The 24,124-nt window shown below is 43.0% G+C and overlaps 1 long non-coding RNA gene across 5 annotated transcripts in view; it reads right to left on the reverse strand.

The window, feature by feature from the left end:
• Positions 1-14,407, reverse strand: part of LOC119251652 (uncharacterized) — an 81,470-nt gene extending 67,063 nt beyond the window's left edge. For all 5 annotated transcript variants that reach the window (XR_008552985.1, XR_008552984.1, XR_008552986.1 and 2 more), the window contains exons 1-2: positions 14,170-14,407; positions 7,753-7,836 (exon numbers count right to left, since the gene is read on the reverse strand). This is a non-coding gene — a long non-coding RNA (uncharacterized LOC119251652). The remainder of the gene's footprint in view (positions 1-7,752; positions 7,837-14,169) is intronic.
• Between the last annotated feature and the right edge of the window lie 9,717 nt (positions 14,408-24,124).

Raw genomic sequence — 24,124 nt, forward strand, 5'->3', positions numbered from 1 at the left:
TGTACATATACCATCAAATACAGAAAATCCTAAAGATTCAGCATAAAGGCTATGAAAACTAACAAATGAATTCTGCAAGATTATAGAATACAAGGTAAATGTACAAATATTAACATATATCTTTACACTAGCAGTGAATAATACCAATATAAAAGCAAGGAAACAATCCTACTTAAAATAGCATCAAAAAGAATAATGTCATTTGTGATAACATGGATAGAGCTGGGGGTGATGATGCTAAGTGAAATAAGCCAGAAAGAGAAAGACCATATGGTTTCACTCGTAAGTGGAAAAATGAAGAAACAAAGCAAACCAACAAAGCAAACCAAAACAAAAACAAAAACAAAAACAAAAAAAAAAAACCTCTAAGACTCTGACAACAAAGTGAGAGAAGAGGTAATGATAGCAATGAGTAGAGGTGGTCAGTTGCATCCAATCGATTGTAACCTAAAGGTTACAAACCAAAACCATTGCAATCAAAAGATTATTTTTTGTTGATGTGTGAAGCTGTTCTCTTGGAACTAATGCAGTATTGTAGACCAACTACTTCAGTAAAGAAGTTTTAAAAAAGGTAAAATCCTTATGACTAAATTTAACCCAGAAAGTGCAAGACTGAAAACTGCAAAAGACTGCTGAATGAAAATAAAGAATACTTAAGTAAACAAAAATATAATGTATCCTGTATTAATGGATAGGGTAGATAAACATTGTTGAAATGGCAATATTTCCAAGTTGATCTACAGGTTCAGCGCAATCCCTATCAAAATGCCAGCCACCCTTTTTTCCCCTAAAAATTTAGAAACTAGTCCTAAAATTTATATGCCAAAGCAACTGACCCAAAATCATCACCCAATCTTGAAAAGGAAGAATAAGCTTGGAAGACTCATATTTTCCAACCTCAAAACATACTACATAGTTACAATAAACAAAACACACAATACTGGCGTGGAATAGATCTTTATATCATAGGATAAAATCGAGAGTCCTCAAATAAAGGCAACTTATTCTTGACAAGGACGTCAAGGCCACTTTAAAGAGAAAGAAAAGTCTTTTCTTTTAAACAAATAATGTTGATAACCACATGAAAAAAGAATAAATTTTGACACTGATCTCACCCATACATACCAATTAATTCATAATAGAGCAAAGACCTAAGTATAAGAACTAAAACTAAAACTATAAAAGAAATATATGTATAGGCCTCCCTGGTGGTGCAAGAGGTTAAGCACAGTACTATGAAGAAATTCGCAGCCTCTGCAGCATGAGTTTGATCCTGGCCAGCCAGGGAGATACCCACATGGCACAGCAGACCTCTCCTGTCTCGCCCGCTGCTCTCCTCAACAGTGGATCTCAGTGGATCTGCCTGTTCTGCTCCCCACTCTGTCTCTGGTGAATCCTCTCACCCCCTGCACCTCTGGCCTGTACCTCAGCTCTTGTATGTATAAATAAATAAATCTTTTTAAAAAAAGAAATATACATATAAATCTTTGTAACCTTGGATTAGTCAATGGTATTTTAACTATGATATAAAAAAAACAGAGATTGGACATTATAACAATTAAAACATTTGTACATCAAGAGACACTATCAAGAGATTAAAAAGACAAGACATAAGGAAAGTATTTGCCCATCATATATATATATATATGATCAAGGTCTAGTATCCAAAATACAGAAAAAATTCATTATAACTCAGAAACAAAAAAAACCAAACTATCCATTCAAAGATTGACAAAGGACTTGAACAGATACCTTTCCAAAGTGGAAACAGCACAGACATCCTTCAGCTGATGACTAAATAAATGAGGTGTGATGGAGCCACGCAATGCAAATTATTCAGCCATGAAGAGAATGAAGTACTGATAAATGCTCACATGTGAAAGGACCTTGAAAATCGTGCTAAATAAAGGAAGAAAGAACAGAAAGCCACATACTCTACAAGTCCGTTCACAGGAAACATCCAGAATAGGCAACTCTAGAGACAAAATAGAACAAATAGATTCAGGGGTAGAGAACTTCTTGTTGGGGTGATGGAAATGTCCTGGAATTAGATAGGGTGGTATTTACCCACAACTGTGATTATACTAAAAGCCATACAATTGAATTCTTTCAAAGTGGTTAAAATGGTGAATTTCATGTTACCTGAATATTATCTCAATAATCTTATTTGAGTCAATGCAAAGCCTTGAAGGGTTGTAAGTGACTTCAAGTATTTCAGCCCTTGGGTGACCACTAGAGAAGGAGTTGCCAAGAGCAGCTCTGCAGAACCGGCAATCAGTGCCACCCAGGATAAGGGCCAAAGCACAGAACAGGGTCACCCTAACCCTTGGGCACAGCAGGCCCAGTGCCAGGGCCTCCTGGCACACTTTAGTGACCGATGAACATATTTGCTTAGTTTATTTTAAAAATGAATAGAAAAATGATGAATCTATACTATACTAGAGTCCACCTTAGATTCTATTTTTCTTTATACCAACAAAATTTAGATGAATACAAGAGATATTTATAAAAACTGGTGGGGTCAGTGGTTGGCTATGGTGGATGGCTATGGGGATCTACACTACTGCTTGGATGGCGGTGTCCAGTGCAGGAAGGGAAAGCAGTGGGAACACTGATTTAGGGGATTGATAATGGGCTCAGTTTCGGACATTTAATATGAGGTGTCCATGGGAACTTGAGGGCACAAACTGAAGGAGTTGTGCTCTCAACAGCAATTTCATTTCTTTGATCTCTGAAACCAGGACAGGAACATTGCTTCACCAAACAGAAACTTCTTTTGAAATTGAATTCATTATGCTGGGGCTTTACCTGCCTTACTTTTATGATAGCAATTTGAGGTCTGGGAACTGTTTGGAGAGGTTTGAAGAAGTGTCATTCCTTTGCTGAGGTGTGCAAACTCTATCAGTGCTGATTACATTTTGCAAAATGCCGAAAACCCATGTTGATTTAAAAATTTAAAAAGAAAGCAAAGAATAACAGAAACAGTCATCCACCCAGTCCCTCTCTGCACATTTAGGCATATAATACCTTGAATGCTGAAGCATAAGCAACAAATTATATTAAACAAGCCATGTTATGTACATCTCCATTGGAAACATGTTAGAAAATGAAACTCAACAGCTGCCAAACGTACTAAATGATGAGATGAGAAGGAAGCAAATGTCTTTTTGAAGCTCTCCAAAAGGATTTACAGCTGAAGTGTTAAAGGAATAGGGAGATAATGTGACCTTAGAAACGTCGTTAAGTATCTTTGACAACAGCTTTATTTCAGGTTTTATGAAAAGCTTTGTTTCTGCAATTACATCTGATAATATGAAGCATTTTGAACATTAGAGAGAAACTGATGACTTTTGTTCATATAACAATCTGTTCCTATAAAAAAGATATGGCCTTCAATTTAGACGTTTTCTGTCATAAAATAAAACCTGACCCAAACACATCATAATAAAAGGGAAGTTGAGCCAGATCAGATGGTCCACCTCTGAGAAATGCACAAGTCATCGTTTTGAAAATGTCTTCTTCCTGATAGATGAGCAGAGGCGGGGCTTTTGTAAACGCAACTCGATGAGAAGACTCTTTTATCTTTAACTTTCTCCCTGACAATTATTAATTTTCAGGAACAACCAGAACCATAAAATCTATAAACATTGGTATCTCACCATCTCTTTTCTTTTTGACTCTGAGGCATGGGGTAATGGTTAAGCCAAAAACAATCGAGCAGAATGTAGGTCAGTTCACCAGGTGAGAAATTTGCGCTCTCCTTTGGATCCTTGCTCTGAAGTTCTGAGGCCACCACTGTGGCAGGTGCTATTTTTGAGCAGTGATGAAAGAAAGGGATCTTCAAAGACTATGACTACACAATGTCAACGTGCTAGAAAGGCTTGCAGGAAGGGGTTTCAGCTTCAAGAGAAGCCTGCTGTCCTCGTCTTGCTAAGCAGGAAAGTAAGAGGCTACATCTGGCAACACATTTCTTTTTAAAAAGAACAGGGGCTGGGGGGGTGAGGAGGGTGGAGGATGTATGCGAGAAGGCAGGTAGAAAGGTTTGACTGTCTTGTGAAAACACAGACTGGGAATCCAGTGCTGGATTCCAGGTCCCAGGGGGTCACTAAAGAGCTGTGTGCACGTGGCAAGCATTTTACTTCTCTGGGCCTCAGTTTTCTCTTCTGCAAATAAGGGTGTTAGATGACTTTTCAGCTCCACTTCATGGACTTTCGTGAAAGTCTTGATGGCCTAAGAATCTGCTCTTGACAGTTACACTGTCTCTTCACATTTCAGTTTTCACATTCTTAAAATGGAAGTTAAAATAGAACCTCCTTGCAGGATGCTTAGGAAGAAAAAAGTGGTTGATATTTATGAAATGTTAAGCAAAGCAAGTGCCCAGCATGGGTTCAGCATTCAAAGAGAATGAGCCCTCATTATTATGAAGAATCAGTCTTGACGTGGCCTGTGAATGTTATGCATGGTGATTAGGTATTCTAAGAAGTTATGAGGTCAAAGTCATGCCCAAGAGCTTTGTGGAGGAGTTCAGGTTGATAACGAAGCCCTGAGTACAAATGCTCTGTAAGTCTGGAGCACCTGTTCTTCTGCTTTCATGACTTGGCAGCTTCCAGCAAGTTCTTTGGCAGGAGCAGCTCCATTTTGAATTAGGAGATTAAACTATCTTCCCATCCTCTGGAGGCTCAGAGCATACCTTAGGGCCTGAGGTTTGATTAAATATGGAAAATCCAGGACTGAGAGAAGCATTTCTTTTTTACTTTCTTACCAGTGAGAAGGCATAGCAGTTGCTTCCAAATTCAAAGAAAAACTGATGCCCACACCCGACCCCCTTAGTTCTTGCTGGCAGTATCAACAGTGCCCAGGGGTCCTGCAGTTCTGGTCATCCCCCAAGGCAAATTCCGCTCTTGCACAGGGGAGCTCCCAGGATGCCAGGACAGGGCAATCCCTGGGTTGGGGACAGGGTGCCTCTCCCCACCTCTCTTGTCTCTCTCCACACAGGAGTCATCTGGTTTAGCATATTGAACACCGAGTACCTCTTCCTTGTCTCCAGGCAGCCCTGTCTGTTTCCCTGTCCCTCTTTACAAGTGAGCCCCAAACGCCCTCGCCACCAGATAGGGTCAGCTGGAGAGAAAACAGCCACAACTTTACAGGGCCAATGGGCAGCTCTGCTTCCCGACTAGAGATGTTTCTTCCTTGACATCCTTGATGCCTTCCACATACTAGAAAGCCCTAGAGTTCAGCCAGGACATGGGAGCTTTCTGTTTGTCTCTACAGGGCTGATGGGCTTGGTGGGATGAGCAGGGGCAGCAGAATACAGGGGCAACCCAGCTGCCTACTGGGGCTTGGCAGCCCCTCTACCTGCTCCCTGAATCTCCCCACACTCTGCCATAGCCAGACAGTTCTTTTCATTTCAAGAACTCCTTAGAGCTCACCAGAGTCTTACTTCTTACTGTGTTTAGGGAAATTAATTATTATTTATTAATTAAAACTAATTATTGTTATTTGTTATACCTCACATCAATACCGTGTACATTCCCTAAACAATAAGAATGACTGGTATTTACTCAGCATTTACACAGGCTGTGCGGTTATAAATGCTTCACAAGATTTTGTTTTTACTTGTTTCTCCTAATAGCCACATGAAGGAGTGTAACTATCACTGCCTACCTCCCACCCCCTTTGCTAGGTAAAAAAAGTGTTCTTTCGAGTTGACCCTTTCATTCAAAATCACCCCGTTAGTAGGTGTCCAAGTCTATTTTAAACCCAGCTGTCTGATGGTGTGTGTTTCTCTCCATTCCTGTGATAACAGCTCCACTGCAGGGTGTCAGAGAAATCTCATGACAAACATGCAAGGACCGGGCCTCCCTGGTGGCGCAGCGGTTGAGCACTGGGCTGTAAAGCCGCTGGCAGCCTCTGCAGCACCGGTTCAATCCCTGGCCACCGGCGAGGGTCCCATATGGTGCTCAGAACTCTCCTGCCGCACCTACTGCTCCCCTCAGCAGTGTACTTCATCAGTCTGCCTGTTGTGCTCCCCGTTCTGGCTCTAGTGAATTTTTTCACCCTCCCGCACTTCTGACTAAACCCAGTGCTTGTATAAATAAAAATAAAATAAAACAAATCTTTAAAACAAAACAAAACAAAAAAACATGCAAGGACCCATTCACAGTTTATAGATGAAGACGAAATCCTAGAATTGGTCCAAGACCGTATTCTTGTGGCCAAGGAGAATATAGGTGAAGACCTCCATTCTCTCTTGAGTCAGGAGTTCAGTTGCCCTACCCTCCCGTCAGCTCCCCATCAGAACTGTGGATGCTTAGAGACACTCATATTCTTTTCTCAAATTTGGCTTCAGGCCATGGAATAGTGACAGCATGGTAACTTCTAGAAGAGTCACAAGGCCTGGAATTAATTATATCCCAGATCTATGTATTGTAATCTGTAGAAGGCACAGGGTCACCCAGCAGCAGACTCTACTTGCTGTGGCTATCTAAGCAACTGGAAAAATGAAGTATCTGTACTTCCCCTACCACAGTTTTCTATCTAGAGATAGTTATGTGAAGCAGTTTGAACCAATAGACAAGGCAAATTTCATTTACTAGAGATTTATAAGAAAGTTTTAATAAGAGAAACCCATGCAACTGGCACCATTGTTTTCCTCACTTTTTCCCTCTTAATCCCAAATGTGATGCATGGAGTTTCAGCAGCCATGTTGTGATTACGAGGCTATAAGCCAAAAACATGCTGGAAATGGCAAAAGGAAAACTAGAAAGAGCATGGACCATCTGTCTTTCGACTTTGTGAGAAACTCCATTGCTCTCCAGCCCCTGCCATTATCCCCCCACACCTTTTTAAAAGTCACTATTTGTTGGGGTTCCTATTACTTTGTGAATGACACAGGGTCTGAACACCAAGATTAGTTCTAGAATCCCTGTATCCTTATGACTGTTGGAGTTAACTTGATTCCTAACCATCTCTGCTCCTCCTCAGCCCCCTCATTTATATGCAACATACCTTCAAATTCTAATTAACTCACCTCTTCTCCATCCCTCAAGATTTCCTGTTAAGTGTGGATGCTTTGTCTCCCATTAACAATAAGGAAAGTATGAATAGAGGGAAGCCTCTACCTTATAGTTTAATTTCTGAGAGAAGGGGAAATTTTTTTTCTAAGTTGAAGATTTAAACTGAGCATTATGCTTCTATGCAGCAATGTCAAACCAGCCTAAATTCCATATTTAAGGTTGTATAGATTATCTTGGAATCAGAGGGCATTTCCTCCAAATATGTCTCTGCTCGATACATACTAGTCTGACTGCTGAGATGGTTGTGCAGTGTACTGTTCATTCACCAGCCACGGACGACCAAGATCCCCTGCTCTTTCTTTGGGGAAGTGGTTATATTGACTGGTTAATAAAAAAAAGCTCCTGCTATTTTAATGAATTATATTCTTATTCTATTTGAATCAAATTTCATTTATCATTTTTAGCTAGGGAACTGGATCTCGAAAGCAAATGTAAGTGAAATAAGATCATACTAAGAATTTTTTTTTTGTACCAAACACATATTCATGCACTCATGTGCGTGTCTCTCTGTGTGTGTGTGTGTTGCATACATTCAGTCAGTAAGGCAAACTAGAATAGTTATTTTAACTGGTTTAAGAAGTGTGCCTGTGATGCTTGATGCACTTAGGTGAAATCTGGTGAAATGCTTTAGAGGAGGCCCGTGGGGCTGAGAGAGATGAGGTGGGAGATGACCTACCTGGGTTTGATTTTGACTGGGCCGCTATCCAACTTGGTGACCTTGGGTAGAGACCTGAATCTTTCTGGACCCCAAGTCTCTTACCTGAAAAAGAGAAAATTGAACATGTATTCTTTCAGGTCTTTTGACTGTAATAGTCTGTGACTTCGAGAACTGAAATTTTCCCCAGATTTTAAGAGCACTGGCTTTCTATTTAATGGAAAGTAAAATTATCTCTTTACTTCATACCAGTTACAAAAGAACTTTTAAAGGCATAATTTTTAAATTATATGAAAAATATAGATTTTTTAAAAAATAACTTTGAGAACAGTGGAAAGAGGCAGAGGAAGATAAACTATGAAAATCAACATATATAATTTATACATATAATTTAACAGTATCAAAATTAAAATTTCTGTGTTACGGGACACCAACTTGTAGACTGGAAGACTGTATCAGCATATATGATTCACATTATAGATAGGAATCCAGAGTAGATGTGTGTGTTGATATCTACAAATCAATTTATATCCTAGGACTCACTTCATTGATCTTTCTGTCAGGGATCACAGTTTTGCACTGCTTATTTCCCAGTGTCTGATTGCAGCTGTAATTCTATCAAGATTGGAAGTCGAAGTCTTCTCAAGTTAATAAAACTTGAGTTTCCCCATGGGTAAAAAAAGTGGGCAAAATACATGTCAATCCACAGAAGAGGAAATAAAAAAAGATCAGTACAATATATATAAAATATACTTCACTCATTCCTAATCAGGGACATTAAGATTAAACTCACAGGGCCTCCCTAGTGGTGCAAGGGGTTAAGTCGTAGCACTATGAAGCTATCCGGAGCCACTGCAGGAGGAATTCGATCCCTGGCCAGGGAGATACCCACATGGCATAGCAGACCTCTCCTGTCTAGTCCACTGCTCCCCTCAGCAGTGAATTTCAGTCAGTCTGCCTGTTCTGTTCCCTGCTCTGTCTCTGGTGAATCCTTTCACTGCACCCCCCACCACCTGCACACCTCTGGCCCCAGTTTTTGTATGCATAAATAAAAATAAATCTTTTTAAAAAGTAAAAAAAAAAATATATGGAATGGGCCTCCCCGGTGGCGCGGCGGTTGAGCGCTGGGTTGCGAAGCTGCCCGCAGCCTCTGCAGCGGCGGTTCGATCCCCGCTGCTCCCCGGCCACCGGAGGAGGGTCCCGCATGGCGCGCAGACCTCTCCTGCCGCCCGCTGCTCCCCTCAGCAGTGTACTTCGGTCCTTCTGCCTGCTCTGCTCCCTGCTCTGGCTCTGGTGAATTCTCTCACCCTCCTGCGCTTCTGACTGTACCCAGTGCTTGTATAAATAAATAAATAAATCTTTAAAAAAAAAAAAAATATATATGGAATGGTAAAAGCTATAGAAAGATGGAAAAAAGAAAGACTTCTCAGGAAGCATTAACTTATAACTAAGACTAGTTCAAGCCCAAAGAGAATTTGGTTTCATGGCTATATATTTAAAGATTTATTTTCACTTTAAAATTGTTTTCCAAATATTTTAGAGAGTCACTGGGGGAGACTTTTAAATGAGTGGAAAGGAAAAGAAGTCATGTCTCAGTGAAGTTTTTATTAATTGAGAATTACTGTTGAGAATTTGTAAGAGCTTCTGTGAGATTTAGAATGGAAGGAAAAAACCTGAAACATTCACGTGAGGGCTCCATTAGAAAGTTTGAAAAGACTTGAAAAGACATGTTAAAAATAATTCAACAAAAAGAGAGAGAGAAAAGGTAATTGCCAGATAAGGAGGCTTTTTATATGGCGAGGTGATAAAACAGGTTGGTTATTAACCTGGCAGGTAGAGAGAAAACCCACTGATGGTAATTGGGGAAATGAATGCTCAGGACGGTAATTCTTCGCCTTCCACCATTATTCTGAGGAAATAAATGCTTTATTGAAGGAGTTCCATGAGGGTCTTTACAATTTCTTGGAAGAGTTGGTGATTCAAGAGACTTTGGTAATGACAAAACAGTTATTTAAATTGTTTCCCGAGGAAAGGTATTTGGAAGGGAAAAAAATGAATGCCAGTTTAGTTATGAGAGTGGAAAATGATCAAGACTGCACTCGGGGGAAATGATCCCCAGTGTCACTGTGCTCTCTGTGGTCCGAAGGCCACGCAAGTCCCCTTTGGGCAGCTGTGCACACTGACTTCCACTGTGGCCAACTGGGAAACACCTTTGGCCAGGTGGAATCACATGAAGTAATTCTAGGAATGCTGCAAAAGATAGAAGACAGTGCATCAGGGCTTTCTGGCAGGGGTGAAAAAGGAACATGGAATTCAGTGATATGCATTTCCCTTCTGTAGGGGGCAGGACTGGGCATGGTGCAGGTTTACTAGGATCCCATGCAGACCAGGTAAAGGAGGAGTCAGAGTCCTCAGTGGTTTTGCAGGTTTTTTATTGGGTTTCGCCAGGCATATGGCAGGCAGGGGTGCTGGCTGGGAGTCTTCACTCTATTTGAGCTCTCTGGAGTTCGTTCGGCTGCTTCTTGGCTTCTCTTTCGGCTTCGGCTTCTGCTGCTGCTGCTGGCGTCCCCGTGACGCCGCCCTTAAAAGCACAGTCTTAGCTCAGCTGAATCCCATATACCTATGCCCATACCCTATTCCAGGTGCCCGCCATCAGGCATGCATTCAGGACAAGATCCATCATCTATCCTGATGGCGGAAGGGCAGAAAAGCCTGATATTTTCTTTACCCTACAGTCCACCCCCTCAGGGTTTTCTACCATACAGTCTGTACATATATATATATATATATACACAATTTTCTAAGCAAACAAACAATGCAGCCATGGCCCACAAAAGCAAATACATCAAATATAACAAAATACAATATAACAAAATACAACAGAACACAAATAACCAGGCAGGGCACCAACCTAGTGCAAAAGACAATTATTGGTACCAGCAGATGAGCCACCAAATCTGCTGCCGAAGGCTCTGCTCATACGAGGGAGGGGAACCACTCACGGCATCTATTGTATCACACCAGGAGCCGTCGGGCTTCCCGGCCTTCTCTGGCTGTCGTCTCGGCTACAAGCCACACACAGCATCCACCCCCAGGATGCACTCGCTCTGGGATTGGCGATTCTGTTCTGTTGGGGGTAATCGCCAACCCTCAGGGTTTCTGTCTGCAGTCGCTCCAACACTCGGCCTTCATGGCCACCCATGCGACTCGCAGACCCCTGCACTCAGGCCAACCCACTGCACAAGCACATGGGTCGGGGATCCATACTCAGGCTGCTTAACAGCCGCTCAGGGCTTCTCAACTTAGCATCAGCACCAGCTTTTGCCTTCTCAGTTGGCTTTTCTCCTCCACCTGGCTGCTGGGCATCCACAGGCTGCTTTTGGCCATCAAGGCCCACTGGCCACCCCCAGATTCCCATCTCCTGGGGTTTACAAACAAAACTGTTCCACCCGCAGGGTCCCAAAACATACTAACCTGCAAGGTCCTCCGCCTTCTGGCGGGATTGTCAGTCCAAGTTCATCAGTGTGAGTCCATCAGTTCAAGTCCATCAGTTGAAGTCCATTGGCCTCTCCCTGCATCAGCACCGGCGAGCTATGAATCGTGGTCCTCTGCTCCCCGATGATTCTGCTGCCTCAGGGGTCGTTGGCCGGTCCTTTCGGGTGTCGTCGGCTGGTCCTCTTGGGTGTCTCCTTCATGCCAGGTCCCGTCCTGCAGCTCCCGGACCGTATCCATCTTCTGTGCCGCCATGGCGCCTCCAGCGTCGTCACAGGCAAACACCGTTACTCCTTAGTCCCTCCAGGTCTTCGGAGGGCTCCAGTACCCGTCTGCATGGATCATCTTGCCAACTAACGCCAATTGTAAAGGCAGGACTGGGCACGGTGCAGGTTTTCTAGGATCCCATGCAGACCGGGTAAAGGAGGAGTCAGAGTCCTCAGTGGTTTTGCAGGTTTTTTATTGGGGTTCACCAGGCATATGGCAGGCAGGGGTGCTGGCTGGGGGGCTGGGAGGCTGGCAGGCCTCCCAGCCCCCAGCAAGTCTTCACTCTATCTGAGCTCTCTGGAGTTCGTTCTGCTGCTTCTCGGCTTCTCTTTTGGCTTCGGCTTCGGCTTCTACTGCTGCTGCTGGCGTCCCCGTGACGCCGCCCTTAAAAGCACAGTCTTAGCCCAGGTGAATCCCATCTACCTATGCCCACACCCTATTCCAGGTGCCCGCCATCAGGCATGCATTCAGGACAAGGATCCATCATCTATCCTGATGGCGGAAGGGCAGAAAAGCCTGACATTTTCTTTACCCTACACCTTCCGAAAGGATTTGCATTTGAAGAGTGACAAGCTTGTTTTATGAAGGAGTCACTGGAACATACTTTTTTTTTTAAAGATTTATTTATTTATGCGTACAAGAACTGGGGGTACAGGCCAGAGGTGTGGGGGGTGAGAGGATTCACCAGAGGCAGAGTGGGGAGCAGAACAGGCAGACTGACCTGACACTGCTGAGGGGAGCAGCGGGCTAGACAGGAGAGCAGCGGCCTCACCGTGTGGGCTGCTCCCTGGCCAGCCGGGGATCGAACTCGCGCTGCAAAGGCTGTGGATTGCCTCATAGTGCTGGGCTTAACCCCCTGCACCACCAGGGAGGCCCTGGAACATACTTTTAATCTAACAGTTCTGTCCTTGGAGACCTGCATTCAGGAGATAACTAGAACCCACGTGATAGGGAGGAAGCTGAAGTCCTGCAGTCCCGGACCTTAGTACAGTGGGTACAGGGGTGTACAGGCTGGGCCTGGGAAGGAGGAACATGAACAGGCCTGGGCTGAAGTTATGTGGTTTCTTAGGTATGTTAAGTAAATACTTGTGATACACAAAATCTTTGGGTTAATCCACAGTGTTTTCACTCTGGATACAGAAAGCGGATTATCCTGGATTTTTAACAAACACTGCCTGAATTATGGGCACTTGTAACTTGGCTTAGCTTTAAACGCACCTATTCCTAGTATCCTTTTATGAAGTACACAGCTGTCGGCATGTTCAGTCTTTCTTTTACTATTCAGAGCACATCGCCAGGTTTTTCTTGGTTTTTTTTTTTTTTGGTTTTAGTGCATGTGTAAATGATTTTTTTTGTGTGTCAGCCTTCCCTTTCAATGGCATAATATTCTCCTGTGTGTGTGTTTGTGTGTGTGTGTGTGTGTGTGATCATGCCCACTTGCATGGTGATGAATGGATGTCACTGTGAAGCCATCACAATGTTTGATGTTAGTAGTTTGCATTAAGTTGCCATTTCATTAAATAACCTCTGTCTTTTACTGCAAAAAATTCTTGAGCTTTATTAAGTTAGAAAATTTACAACCAATAGCATAATCAATAAAACATTAACAAACATGTCACCCCAGACAAACCTTTTGTATTGATTTTCACATTCTTACAAAGCCTGCCTGTAGCCTGAAATAAAAATACTACCACTGAAATGGATGTAACAACATTAGCCAAATGTCCCATTCCACAGGGCGGTTGTGAACCTTTTGTAATTACTGTTGGTTTTAATTATTTGGAAATTTCTGCTTATTGATGCTTTTGAAATGGCTTCAGTGCAGAAAAAGTTTGACTCCAGAGTGCATCAGTGAAAGACAGAACTCCCAGCAGGGATGTCATCCTAGCCTTCATTCATAGGTGACTGCAGATTCAAGGAAGGATGAAAGCAATTTTCTTGCTAATCCAAATAACAACTTCGGCTTTGGCCTCGCTTGTCTAATTATTTTCGGTCTGAAATATCCAAATGATGGCATGTGTGCATTTTGTGGACTAGATGTTAGGAAGTGGGGCTTGAAAAAGATACGAGAACAGGGAAATTAAGGATGTCAATTCTGCATGGACTTTAAACCAGTCTGAATAGGCACAAAGAAAACTACATCCCTCTGTAGAGAAGAAGTTTGTAGCCTGGACTTGCAATTCTGAGATTAGAAGCTGCCTGGCAAGGATTCTGACTTGTACCCTGTACTGTTATTCAAGGAAATCGGGCACCATGTGGAGGCGATGTTGGTGTCCCCAGAAGGAGGAGGACCCACAGGTGGGGGAGTCAGCTGGTGGTGATTCAGCACCCACATGTATACTTGTACACTCAACGAGCTGGATTGTAGGGTCCTCTGCTTGGCCCTGACTCCATCATGCATCACAGGGCGAAAGGACTCACCCTGGAGCCTGAGGTCTCTGGCAATCGTGTGCACGGGTGAGAACCCATGGACAGTGACCTGTCCTCTCATCGGGCGCTGTCCTGTGTTAGTCTATATCTCCTGGCTTTGGTTTTTGGCCTTTTGGGGCTTTTTGGTGGCAGGGCAGGGGCTGGCCGTTCCATCCTTCCATCCGGCCTCCTGCCTTGCTGCCCTTCTGTGGCCTCTCCGCCCTGTTTCACAAGGACTCCGTAGATTACAAAAAGCCATTGAAAAATTACCTGAGGTTTTCTTGTCACATTGGAGCAAGGGCATCTCAGTAAAAGGTGCTGAAGCTCAAAAGGTCTGAATGTAATTACGGAGGGTGCCCTCCTCAAACCAGGATCCAGTCCAGGCCTGGATGTAAGTCATTTCGGATTGTGAGAAGGCCTGTGTGACAAGATGCCTGGGACATTGACAGGAGGTTCAAAAATTGGGATTCAGTAGGACATGCCTGGAGGTTGTTGCTTATACCCAAGAGTGACTTGGGGAACCACAGAGAAATCAGTTACAGGAATTGTGATGCAATTGCTGACCTTATAAAAAGAGCTGCTGGAGGGGTGGTGACAAACCCAGTGGGTTGGTAGGCTCCAGTGGATGCTGAGGAGGGGAAGCTTGTACCAGGAACTTATTTTTCCATGTCAAAGAGGATGTGGTAGGATTAAAAGTATTAGGCATGTGGAGCCATTTTGATTATGTTGATTTTATCAAACAAACCGAAAAACTGATAATTGATAAGATTCAAAGTACAGAAATTTCAAATCAACTGAAAAGGAGAGAAACGAGGATATTAACAATAATGGATAAAAGGAGAAGACCATGATGATAATATTCTCAACTCTCATACGTGTTCTTCTGCTTTACTAGACAACGAGGAACAAGCGCCCCAGTGTGGTGCAGGTCTAGCCTCCTCAGCGTCTGAGGATCTCATGAACGTTGGGCATTTTCTGACAGAAAGAAAGGATGAAGTTGAAGATGAGTGGGTGGGAGAGACATGGTTAGATCATTGTCCAAGATTCTTTGACAGTATCTATTAAGTCTGAACTTTCAAATTAACAATAAATATCTATTTTAAGAAAGAAAACAACATTGGCAGAAGCGCCAATACACGGAGAAGTTTAGGGTTTACAGACCAGTTGGGTGTCTTGGAGGAAGAACTGGTAGACCACGCAGAGGGAAGCCCATTTTTTAACTAACTAACTAATTATTATTGTGCACTTAAGAACCAGGTTTATTTCTGGAATCTTATTTTTTGTCAGAATATAAAAATGTGAGCACTTTCCAAAAGGGAAGATGAGACAGGAGTGAGTGTGTGTGTGTGTGTGTGTGTGTGTGTGTATCTGTGTGATGCCACCTGATATCTTCATCTCCTGAGAATGGGCTAGGGAAGGAATCTCTTACAACTCATAATAGTTAGCTCTGTAAGTTACACAAAGGGCCTGCTGATAAGAACAAGTGCACATGAAATTATCTTGAAAATACATGTTTCGGTGCTTTCAGGGAAGGGGAAAACTTTCATGACATCTTATCAAAAGCAGAGAACTTTGTCCATTTATCAAGTGGAAGAAAAGGAGGTTTAGTTACTATGTAAGTACACTAAGATATTAAGGATTAATTTCAAACCTTACAACAAATTTATTAAATGTTACCCAGATTGATCATATGTAAGTAATCATAGGTAAGAAAACTCCCCAGGATTCCTTTCTCATAAACCTTTTACAACTTTCCTTTTCCTTTCTCATTGTGTCTTATGTCTTTTATTTTTTTCTGTTTCTAGTTTCAGCTTAAGACAAAACTTTTCTTTTCTTTTTCATAAACAAGCCCACACATCCATTCCTTCTACCTTCTCTTTGACAATCACATCTTACTCCATTTATATACTGATTAGTATTAAAAACCTTCTTTGGCACCTGTGGGACCTTGAATTTGATTGGTCCATTTAGAATTATGGACCTTTATAAATATAAAGGTGAAACCCCAGGGCCTCCCTGGTGGCACAAGGGGTTAAGACGCAACATTATGAAGCTATCCACAGCCACTTTAGCACGAGTTCAATCCCTGGTCAGAGAGGTGACCCACATGGCATAGCAGACCTCTCATGGCTCGCTGCTCCCCTCAGCAGCGTCGTATTTCAGTGAGTCTGCCTGTTCTGCTCCCCACTCTGTCTCTGGTGAATCCTCTCACCCCCCACATCTCTGGCCTATACCCCAGTTCTTGTGTGCATAAATAAATAAATCTTTTAAAAAAAATAGTGAAACCCCAGCTTGTTGCCCAGACCCTACCTGTGCAGTGCAGCCATGTGAACAGCACCAGAACTTGGGGTGCTGTTCATGGGCCTCTTGCTCTGCAGTTTTCTCCAGGGCTGGTCCTCCAAAGGACCAGTACTGAGGCCAGTCACACCCTGTGGCACAGCAGCTGCAGGCCTCCTGTTTCATTAAGACACAGAGGAAATGCAAATGGCCAACAGGCATATGAAAAAATGCTCAACATCATTGTAATCAGGGAAATGCATATCAAAACTACTATGAGACACTATCTTACACCAGTGAGAATAGCACATATTAAAAAAACTAGCAACAGCAAATGTTGATGAGGATGTGGAGAAAAGGAACTCTCCTGCACTGCTGGTGGGAGTGCAAACTGGTCCAACCACGATGGAGAGCTGTATGGAGATTCCTCAACCTGCTAAAGATGGAGCTTCCATATGATCCAGCAATTTCACTCCTAGGTATTTACCCAAAGGACACAGAATCATTAAATCAAAAGGGCACCTGCACACCTATGTTTATAGCAGCACTGTTTACAATAGCTAAGCTTTGGAAACAACCCAAATGCCCAAAAATAGATGACTGGATCAAGAAGATGTGGTGCATATACACCATGGAATATTACCCAGAGTCAAAAAAGATAAACACATGCAGTTTGCAGCAACATGGATAGAGCTAGAAGGGATCATGCTCAGCGAAGTAAGCCAGAAAGAAAAAGAAAAATACTGGATGGTCTCACTCATAGCAGGAATCTAGAAAACCTAAATAAAGGACCAGGAAAAAACCTAATTATAATAAAGTAAAAATCAAAATCAACAAGCAACTATAAACCAGAGGCACACTAGGGGCCTGGGGGGGAGAAAGGAGTAGGATCAAAACAAGGGGGGTGGGAATTGTGTGGGGAATATAACCAAGATGAAAATGCATACATTGTGCAAAAATGAAAAATGATGTAAAAATATATAACATAAAAATAAAGTAAAATAAAAAGACACAGACTGACTGCATCAATTGTCCATACACATTCTCAAAAAATCAGGACTCCTAAATAATATTTACACAGGTTCCCGAACTACCGAGGCCAAACATCTGCCTTCTGTAGGCTCTTCCAGCTTCCACTTCAAGTTATTTCTCAAGATGCTGAATACAGAAAAGATTACAGAGAAGATTATACTGAAAGAGTGCACAGTCCCACCTCCTAAAGGTCGGAGGTTTACCTGTAATTAATGCACACAATTTACATGGTTTACATGCAATTTTTATACGTACCCAAACCACATACCCACACATAATATTTTACTTGAAAGTCATTTGTGTTGGCATTCATCATGATTCCCAGATTTCCTAGCAAAATTTCAAAAAACAGCACATAGGATTACCATACCAACTGTTTATTTTGTTAACTGAGACCACCGAAACAGCAGCAAAACAACAAACAAAACCTAACCATCCAAAAATCACCATCACTGTATAAAAGAAAGTTAAATGCCATAAAATCAAGATTAAAATCTCAGAGTAAAGAACAACGCTATAAATTAAATATATTTAACTTTCTGAAAATTCAGCACCTTGCCTTTTTTTTTCCCCTCATAATTCCAGAGGCCAGCGGAAACCACTGCAGATGATTAGCAGTTGTAGCATTTTAGGGGTCTTTTTAAAATGCACATTTTGATCTAATAGGTCTGAATGGGGATGAGATTCACGTTCTAACTGGGCCCTGGGTGATGTTATTGGTTCACGGACTGCTTTATTCTTGGATTGCAAGGCTCCAGACAGACGTGCATCTTTTTGTGTTCTGAATTTTTTTTTCTTTCATGAATCTATAGTGAACATTTTCACATAGCACATGATATTGATCGACAAGATTTTTAGTGGCTGCATTTATACCTAGTCATCTGAGTGCATTTTGACTTTTATAGGATCTCTTATTGTTAATTATGTTGCCTTTCCAGAGTCTTCTATTTTCCTCTCTCTTACTATAAATGTAGCTGTGATGAACATTCCACTCATTTATTCTTTAGGAAATATTCTATTTTTTAATTTTTTTTATTTTAACATTTATCAATTTTTTTTTTACGTTTTTAGACAATATTTGCTTCCCCCCACCCCCTCAGATTGAGTCCCCATAGAATTTAGGAAATGTTCTAGAAATGGAGCCACTGGTTCAAGTAAATTTTTAAGTCATTTAACATGTTTTCCTTTCATTTTAACCAAACCTTGAAGGTCAAAACTTGTACTTTTGAGTCTAGATGAGATGCTATATCCTCGAAGATGCCTTTCAAGACATTTCAAGCCAGGTGCAGGTGCCTCGCCCTTGCCTGTCCAGCAGCCTGGACTTCTCCCATCCAGCCTGACCACCACACTGTCCCATGATTGCCTCGGACTGTGAGGGAGCGCTGTGACTCCTGAGGCCAGAGTCTGAGTCTCTCTGCTCAGCACTCAGCTGAATGAAAGAATGAAAATAATTCCTAATAACCTTGATAGCTAAGTGGCTTTTGGCATGACTGAATATCATCAATCTAAGTGACCCAAAGTAACAGAATTTCTAATTTTTTAAAGAAAGACCTCTTCATACCAATAGCTCTAAGTTTGGCCCAAGAAATAGCAGATGAAGTTAATAGTATTCGTAGCAATTAGTGGGCTCAGGTTACACAATATGTCTTCAAGTTTTGTCTAAACTTTCTTTTCCATGAAGTAAGCATTTACCTGCTTTATTTCTCACAGCAATTTATAGAAGATTTGGGGGAAGATGGAATAGTCTCCTGTGCATGGGTTTTGTGCTCTCTCTCTCTCCCTCTCTCTCTGTGTGTGTCTTAGGCCAGACATAGCCCAGATACCATGTCGAGGGAGTGTCTCAAAATACTGTAGAGATCAGAACAGTTTGAAACCTACTGGCACTCCATGGGCCTTTTCAATTATTTAGATTTCTGTGAGGGAAACAGACCCTAAGGCTCTCTGGGATGTGATTCTGCCCAAGGCAGCAGAGTGACCCACAAAGACCCCTTAGGTGCTTCCACTTTAGTATTCATTGGGTGTCAATGGGAGATACCCTGTAAGAATAGCTAAAGGGTATTCGAGTGAATGGGTACCAAGAGTAGAAGGAGAAGCATGGAATTCCGCACCCAAGCTTCACTGTGCTCTGGTCTTTGATATACAGATGACTAAATGCTATTCGTTTCTACTATATAAAAGAGGACAGCCCTTTATTTTATTATTACACTTTGCATTGCTCTGTCCCAACCATTAAGCACTTTTATAACACAACCCTGGGTTGTTTCGATCCAAGAAGCTTGTTAGCAGCATAAACAGCTAGTGTTTTTATTGCTGGATCTTCACCAGGGATGACAAATACACAACAAACATCCCAACATACCCAACCCCCTTCCCACTGCTGCCTCCAGCTGGTCCTCTGTGTATGTAGACCTCCCCGATGGGCCCCTACACTCCTAAATCTACTCCAGCTCCCAGGCCTCCACACTCAGGGCTGTTGGGTTGTGCCACTGCAGGGGCACCCATTTCCATGGAAATGCGCTCCCCACCCTACGCAGGCCCCAGCCAAAGTAATGATGGGGAGCAGCCCTGCATTGTGCCTGCGACATAGTAGGCACAAAATGAAAATCGTTGAATGAATGATTCAATACAACCTCTGCGTCCTTCTCAACATAACACTTCAAACACCCACTACGTATTGGACTTGGCACACAGGATGGACCTATTTGCTACTTGCTTTAAGGAAACTCAGTAAGAGGCTGCCAGCACACAACATATTTCATCGTCTTTGCACAAATGTGTGTTGGGTACCTGCATAATGTGTATGCAAATAGTTTGCTTAGAACATGCAATTCCCTCTCCCCCCTCCCTGACACACACTCCCTCAATATACAATTTCATGAAAACCACACCTGTGACTGCTTATTGGAATGGGAAGGAGTCCAACATATGTTCTCAAATTTATAACACTTGCCTGTGAATTTCTAAGCCCTGGTTCCTGTGATAAACTACAGTGCCTGGCAGAAAGGTACAACATATTTATATTTGAGCTGAACTATGTTGTCATTGGCTTCCACAACCCGCGGGGGGCGGGGGAGAGGGTGTGCCTCTTGTGGACATTGCTCTTTTCTTTCATTTTCCCATGGTAACTTCTGACCTGTTCCTCCTCACAGCCCCGTCTATTAGCCAGAGAGACGAATGAGACATGATTGTACTAAAGTATGAATTTGCTTTGGCAAATTCCATTAGCTGTTCGCATTTTCATGAAAACGAGTCCAAAAAGTAACCTAGGAAAGGAAGGCAGGATTTTTCACATTTTCTTTCTGTCTCCCAGGTTCCATGGGTGTTGCTCCGCCTCATGGCGGGATGACAGCTGCGCTGCTGTACTTGAAACATTTGGAAAGGGTGTCACCGTTAACACTGGTGGAAAGACAATTGCACAATAGACGGCCTCTCCATCCTATTCCCCGTTCACCTTTTCTGAAGAATAGTATTAATTTAGAACTGATCGGCTCCTAACCAGTCACATGGAAAATGATCTTACTTTCACAGTTATCTTCCCTTTTACACACCCCCTCGGACACCACTAGAAAAGGTTGTAAGATGATTTTAGGCCATTCTTTCCAGACGCTTAGCTGAGTTTGCAGACTTAAAGGTGCAATTGTCCTTGACACTTTGACTTTGTTTGCTAAAGGACAGAAGGTAAATTTCTCTTTGCCAAAAAGCAAACAATAGCAGGCAACAGCAGAGGGAGAGAAAAATCTCCAGATTGATAACGATGGTTTGATTCAGCCTAGGGAGTGGCACTGGGTTATTAAGAAAACCTCAACTAGATAAACTTGGTCTTAAATTTTGTGGTGAGGGTCTCCCGGTGGTGCAGCGGTTGAGCGCTGGGTTGCAAAGCTGCCCTCAGCCTCTGCAGCCCCAGTTCGATGCCTAGCCGCCAGGGAGGGTCCCACATGGCGCGCAGACCTCTCCTGCCGCCCGCTGCTCCCCTCAGCAGTGTATTTCGTCAGTCTGCCTGTTCTGTTCCCTGCTCTGTCTCTGGTGAATTCTCTCACCCTCCCGCACTTCTGACTGTACCCAGTGCTTGTATAAATAAATAAATTAATTAAAAAAAATTTTGTGGTGAGATAAAGACTATCCTGTGGGGAATGCAAACCACTCTTCATTTATTACAATTTTGGAAAATATCATGGCAACACATTTAAAATTCGTTAAACACTGTTGGAGTAGACAGGATTTCTTCTGGTAAAAGCAAGATCTTAAAGTTCCCCATCAGTTCCGACAACCTTCAGTAGTAGCAGTTGAATGTGAGTTAAATTAATCAAAATGGGGAAAAAGCTAATGACCCACTTGGGAGCAAAAATAACTCCTTAATGAAAGAAGTGGAGTTAAGAAATTATAACAGAATATCAGCCGATGTGCCCTTTGGAAATTATAAATTTGCAAAATCCTCTTATGTAGTTATTAGTTGGAGTCAAATCAGCGCCAAATCTGACCCTGGAGATGTGCTAGGGAGGCCCATGTTAGATCAGAAATCTTGCTCCCTCTTTGAAGGCAGGGTGGCGTTGGCGACTGTGAGCGGCATGAGCTGGAGGACGGGTAGTCTGAGTCAACTTTGGGTTGATTTTCTCACAGCTTTTGTTAATCCTTTTGAGAGCTGTCTTCTTTTCATTCCAGTTTCCAGACACTGGGCTCTGGGGAGCAGTAATCCTCAGTCAGACTTGCTGAGATTGTTCACATCCAAGAAAACATGGATTTTCTGAGCCAGCTTGATGGACCATTGGTTTGGGCAGAGCTTTTGTTTTATCAAGAGAGAGAAATGAAGCTGAGAACATCACCACCCTCTGTGCAGGGCTGGGAATTAGGCTGCAGCAGAGTAGGACTGCCCTTCAGTCTGCAGAAGCGCAAGGTTCACTTGTGCAAGGGGAGGGCTGGAGACTGCTTCCGGCGGTGGTGGGTGCTGAACACAGCCTTCCCGTGACCTTGACACCCACCATTCAAGGACTCAAGAGCTGTGGCGAGTGGCATGTACACTCTGAGAATCGAGCCTTTCTCTGTCTCTCTCTCCTGTGACTGTTTTGAAGTCAGGCCACAAAGTAGGTAAAATACCTACTGCAATCTCGCAATAAACGTTCATTATTTTCATTATTATATAGTAAGTGTATGATTAGTAATAATAAAGTGACTCTGTGCTGTGTGCCAGGCACTGTCCTAAGTGTTTAGAGTAGATACTATTACTATCTGCGTTTAAGAAATAGAGAAATGGAGTTTCAGAGGCAAAAAGGGAATTTAGAAGGACAACAGCCGGGGCTTGTGGCTGCAAAGAGAGGCCAGTCTGGAGACCAGAGGGGGCCAAGGAGAAGGTGCTGGTGGTGGAGTTTTCTCCGTGGCAGGATCCAGCCCTCTTGTCATCTCTGCCAGCTTCCAGAGATCTCGGGGCTGTGCAGAGTGAGAATCCAATGAGCTGCCAGAAGCTAGTGCTACCCAAGAATTTATGGAAGATTTTATTGCTATTTCCAACCGAGAACTTTTCTTCAATCATTTATGGAAAACATAAAAGCCAGTGGGAATCAAATAGGATAAAACAAGGTCGGAACCACTCTTCCAGATGCTGTGCACAGCTGTTTTTTGCTTAAGCGGTGGGAGCAAGAAGGGAGGATACTTGTTTGCTATTAAGGTCCGAAACAGCACCGTGAAATCTCTCCTACATAATTCATCTCATCCCAAATAGGATGTGAGGTCAAATTTCAGGCCCTCAACCTTTTCACCAGTCTCTCTTTTTTTTTTAATCTTATGGGACTGGTATGAAAAATAGTAAGGATTCTATTCCATAAAGTAAAGAAATCTCTCTCTGGGGCAGTGGATATGGCAATTCCAGAAACAAAATGGAATGTGCCGAGGGCTTCCTTACGGGCCTGGATGCAGACGGCTCTGTCCTTTGACTCCATTTCAGAAAATCAGTGGCGTCTTAGCCCTGGGAACGAAGCGAAAGCAGGCGTGATCATGATCTTCATATTCATAATTCATGTGCAGGCTGAAAGTTTTTAAAAATAAGTTAATGGCTGGCCTTTGACCTTCTAATGTCCCTTTCACCCAAGGGGCTTTGGGGGGGATTTGAGAAGATCCAGTCAGCCAGATGGCTCTTCCCTCTCCATGTCCTATAGATAGAAGCCTCTCTGGGGGCTCGGCACGGAGCAGGCATCTGTCCATCCCACGCTGGCTGTCTCCCAGAGTCTAGAAGTGGAAGACTCACTGCACAACAGAACTTTCCTAGGCTGTCTGTGTGGCTGCGGAAGGGCGTGCACACAGGGGTTGGCATTAGATTGGTGGTGTTGCACATTGGGCATTCTTGTAGGCTGCTCCTAACACACATCTCCTTTTTTTCCTTCTGGGGATATACCTGGAATGGTTCACAGAGAGTGAGAATGAGAGCAAGAGCAAGAGAAAGAGACAGTCCTTCTGCCTGAGCGTGGTGTGGGGTGAGGGTGGGGAGCGAGCATTGACCTTTCTTAGGAAGTCATGTTGGTTAACCCCAGGACCACACCTGAAAGCCGGGGGAAAATGTGGTTTGGACTCGATCACTGCCAACCTGGTGGTCCAGAAGAGTGGCCGGAGAGAGAGAGGATGACCTTTTTAGGGGATGCAAGCATTTTCTCTTCAAGTAGGAGACAGGGAAAAGGTGGAATTTAGAATGCCCTGGAGTCTACTGCTGGGAAAGAATTCAGGGAACATGCAAGCAGAGGAGGCTTTTAGGGAGGACCAACATGATTAGAGTCTTTATATTATTCTGTTTGGAAATGCTAGCGAGCTATCGAAAAATATGCTGGAGAAGGAAAAGCAAGAGTTACAGAAATCTGGGCAAGAAAGACAAGCAAGTTGTCTGGCAGAGTGGGTTAGAATCAGGACGGGGCAGGGAGGCGACTATTTAATGCAT

This window comes from Talpa occidentalis, unplaced genomic scaffold, assembly GCF_014898055.3.
Source record: "Talpa occidentalis isolate TD23 unplaced genomic scaffold, MPIMG_talOcc4v2.1 talOcc4.2, whole genome shotgun sequence".
NCBI lineage: Eukaryota > Metazoa > Chordata > Mammalia > Eulipotyphla > Talpidae > Talpa > Talpa occidentalis.